This window comes from Miscanthus floridulus, chromosome 6 (genome assembly GCF_019320115.1).
Source record: "Miscanthus floridulus cultivar M001 chromosome 6, ASM1932011v1, whole genome shotgun sequence".
NCBI classification, from domain to species: Eukaryota; Viridiplantae; Streptophyta; class Magnoliopsida; order Poales; family Poaceae; genus Miscanthus; species Miscanthus floridulus.
The window spans coordinates 132,050,507-132,055,079 of NC_089585.1; the positions used below are offsets into that span (position 1 = coordinate 132,050,507).

General features: G+C 53.0%; 1 pseudogene; it reads left to right on the forward strand.

Annotated features, from left to right (window-relative positions):
- The first annotated feature begins 3,415 nt into the window (after positions 1–3,415).
- LOC136459663 (cationic peroxidase SPC4-like) lies at positions 3,416–4,234 on the forward strand (annotated as a pseudogene).
- The last annotated feature ends 339 nt before the right edge of the window (positions 4,235–4,573 follow it).

Sequence of the window (4,573 nt, forward strand, 5' to 3'; positions counted from 1 at the left end):
TAGAACTTTAATCACAACCATCATGAAAATAGGTATAAACTAACCGTAATCATTAAATACGATAAAATAACTCACATTACGATCCGGACACTTGTAGAAGATACGATCCTTGTTGGGACCCTCCTTCTTCACTCGGTACTCCATCACAATCTTCGTCTCATCACGACACTTGCCATATGGAATGAGAGGGAGGTCCGGCCTAAGTCGCTTTGGAAACCCATGAGAGGCCGAGGACCCGGAAGCAGTTGCCATCTACTCTCTATACTCATTTTTTAATACACTATAAATTTCTTATTTTATAAACAAATAAAATTAAGAAACTATAAAATTATCTATATCTCTAAACAATGATATTTTTAATGGTCATTGTGTTCTCGTCTTTTACTGCGGCAGGTAAGTAATTCACATGATATTTCCGCAAATTAACAGAAGAATGGGAGTGTACACACATAACAATCGATTATTGTTCATATTTATATATATACTACGTTTGGGTACGGTGATTGACAGACTACTACGACGATATCGGGACATGTGAATAAATAACCATCAGTACTAGTTAATCTTGCTTACGTGATCATCTCGGCGAGCATTTCTCTACCGGACGGCACCGTACTTGGCCACGAAAGAGCTCCGATTCTACGAGGAAGGGAACACGGTCTTCCACGACCGTTGCCGCTCTCCCTCATAGAATCAAAGCTCCTCCTTGACGTCCGTTACCGCTCGGCAGAGAACATGCTCGCCGAGATGAACACGGTCCGCTAGTTCAACTAGCCACTTTAACCTTCCTTCATGTAAATATGCAAGCTTGAAGTGATTTTGAGCTCAAATTGCTTACAAATGAAAAAAACCACAATAAAGAACCATATATATATATAGTGAACAAAATGGGATAAGACAATGATGAAACATGAGAGTATGAAGTTGGTAACCTTTAGAACCGAAGAATCGACGGAGGAATCGAATAAATCAATGGAGGAATCGAAGAATGGATGGAGAAAGAGCAAGAACACTGCTTAAATTTGAACTTAAGCTCTCGGGCGGGCTCGGGAAGGAAGAAGACGGCCAGTAGGATTTATAGCTCAAAAACATGTTTTAATAAATAACCATCTGTACTAGTTGACCTTGCTTACGTGATCATATCGGCGAGCATTTCTCCACCGGACGGCACCGTACTTGGTCAAGGAAGAGCTCCGATTCTACGAGGAAGGGAACACGGTCTTCCACGACCGTTGCCGCTCTCTCTCGTAGAATCAAAGCTCCTCCTTGATGTCTGTTACCGCTCGGCAGAGAACATGCTCGCCGAGATGAACATGGTCCGCAAGTTCAACTAGTACGGATTTTCTATAATTTTCTAACTATTTTCTAAGTTTTTCATTTCATAAAAAGTTAAAATAAAATGTTTAGTCGCGGAGTCCATAGAAATGACCATATTTTGACCTAGCAACGCATTGTCAATTGTCATTGCGTTGCATTGCACCCTGGACCGGACTCCGAACAATAAAATACTATGGTCGATCGATGCCGTTCTTTGTCGTACAGTCGCACGGCGACGGCCGACGGACCCGTTCAACCACCAAATCTGTTAGGCCCGGCTATTCGGGCGTATCGTCAAAAGAGAACGGATTTGCTTTCTATTGCACGGCCTTGCATTACATCTGTCATACCAGTCAGAGGCACTAGTCCCTATACTCATTTTTAATACACTATAAATTTCTCATTTTATAAACAAATAAAATTAAAAAACTCTAAAATTCTCTATATCTCTAAACAATGAAGTGTGCTATGCATGCTACAAATGAACGGTGAATACTAGTTTTTAATAGCTACTTTAACCTTCCTTCATGTAAATATGCAAGCTTGAAGTGATTTTGAGCTCAAATTGCTTACAAATGAAAAAAACCACAATAAAGAACCATATATATATATACAGTGAACAAAATAAGATAAGACAATGGTGAAAAATGAGAGTATGAGATTGGTAACCTTTACAACTGAAGAATCGACGGAGGAATCGAAGAAATCGACGGAGGAATTGAAGAATGGATAGAGGAACAATGGAGGGAGGAAGAACACTAGTGCAGTGAGCTTCAAAATGTGCTGAGCTCGGGCTCGGGGAGGAAGAAGGAGACGGCCGATATATAAAGGGGGACTAAAGGTCCCTCCCAACGGCTCCTGCGGTGGCAGAGACCTTTAGTCCCGGTTGGAGCCACCAACCGGGAGTAAAAGTCTACCTTTAGTCCCGGTTGGTGGTTTCAACCGGGACTAAAGGTCCCTGCTACCTCTGTCTGGCGCAGTAACTGTTGGGAGAAAACTTTAGTCCCGATTGGATCCACCAACCAGGACTAAAGGTATCTCTAGTCCCGAGCGTAAAAAATACCAGGACTAGAGCCCATTTTAACCGAGGATCAAAGATCTGTTCTCTACTAGTGGTGGTCGTCCGCCAGCTAGCCGCCGGTGAGCACCCCAGCCTCAAAGCCCAACCTTTTGTGCGTTGCCTGTCCCGGTCATCGACACCGGCTGCTCTTGGGTGCTCGCATCGGTCACACGCCCCGCCTTGGCACCTGTGCGCCCGCAGTCGCGCAGCACGCTGCCACACGCTCATGCATCGCGGACTCGCTGCCCAGCTCCTTCGAGCTTTCGGACTCGCCACACGAACATGCACGCTGCCGTGGCCTTCGCTAACCTGTCCGGCCCGCTGCCGCCGGAGCTCGGCGAGCTCGCACGGCTCGAGAAGCTGTTCCTGTTCAAGAACCGGCTCGCCGGTGCCGTACCGCCGCGGTGGTCCCGCCTCTGCGCTCTGCAGGCTCTCGACCTGTTGGACAACCTGCTCGCCGGCGCCATCCCGTCGGGCTCGGGGATCTCGCCAACCTCACGACGCTGAACCTGTCGGGGGCTGCAGTGGCGCGAGGACGGGGGCTGCAGTGGCGCGAGGACAACCTGCAGTGGCGCCATCCCGTCGGGGTAGTCAGTAAGTATGTATACACCCGTGCTAGCTACTGCTACACCATATCGATCCTTATCCTCTAGCAAGGGTAGTCAGTATGTAGTCACGAGGCACGTGACAAGCGTATGCATGGCACCGCGCCCATATGCATGCCTGGCAGTTTAATTTGGCCAAGAGCACTCGTCGAGAAACTAACACCTAGACGCCTCCTTTATCTGGCAGCTACACTAACCATGCCATGCACGTAGGAGTAAGAGGGAGGAGGAGAAGATGGTGACTATCAGTGTCACAGCTACACTAACCATGCCATGCAATTTTACGTGTATAAGATGGGGGGACTGAGACGGTGAGACCTGTCCACCGTAGCCACAAAACTAAGCCTCCTCCTCCTAGGCTCTTGCTATTACCAGTACCAGTGTTGCTCGATCTCCACACTCGCTCCGCTACCTCACCGTACGTGCTAGAGACATGTCTCGTGCTGCTACGCTCGCTGCCGCTGCCGCTGCCGCTGCCGCGGTGGCCGTCGTCCTCATCTGCTTCTCCTCAACGGCTACCGCGGCGGACGGCAACGGCAACTCGAGGCAGCCGCCGCTGGCCTCGGGCCTGTCCTTCGACTTCTACAACCGGACCTGCCCCAAGGCGGAGTCCATCGTGCGGAGCTTCGTGCAGGACGCCGTGCGCAGGGACGTCGGCCTCGCCGCCGGCCTCCTGCGCCTCCACTTCCACGACTTCTTCGTCCAGGGCTGCGACGCCTCCGCCACCGGGCCGGGCGAGCAGCAGGCGCCGCCCAACCTCACGTTGCGCCCCACCGCGTTCAAGGCCATCAACGACATCCACGACCGCCTCCAGAAGGAGTGCGGCGGCGCCGTCGTCTCCTGCTCCGACGTCCTCGCGCTCGCCGCCCCGACTCCGTCGTCGTGGTAAGTCAACTACATACGCGTGCATGCATGCACAAAAAATTCTTTTGTTAACCACCCCACCACATACCTGCATGTATCCATATGCAGTCCGGCGGGCCCACCTACAAGGTGCCCCTGGGTCGTCGCGACAGCGTGAGCTTCGCGACGCAGCAGGACGTCCTGAGCGGGCCGCCGCCGCCGACGGCCGCGGTGCCGGCGCTGCTGGCCGTGCTGTCCAAGATCAACCTGGACGCGACCGACCTGGTGGCGCTGTCAGGCGGCCACACCATCGGGCTCGGCCACTGCACGTCCTTCGAGGACCGGCTGTTCCCGCGCCCGGACCCGACGCTGAACGCCACCTTCGCCAGCCATCTCCGGCGGACCTGCCCGGCGAGTCACGGCGAGGAGGAAGAGCGGCTGGAGGAGGACCGTGGCTGCGTCGTCGCGGTGTTCGGCGTTTGCAAAGCCGAGACGAGATCACGACTCGCGGGCTCCTATTGGCACGGATTGGTGACGAGGCCGCCGCGAGCTTGCGGGTGAAGCCGACGGTGCGGCGGCCTGATGGGGACGAGGGGGCTCCAGGTGGTGGCGTCGACGGGGTTGCGGGAGTGCGGCGTGGGCGGCTTCGGCCAGCGGGCACCGCGGCCGCGCACTGGCGCGCCACGGCGAGGAGGAAGAGCGGCGGCTGGAGGAGGGCGCTGGTAAGCGAGCGGCCGGTTGGGCACGC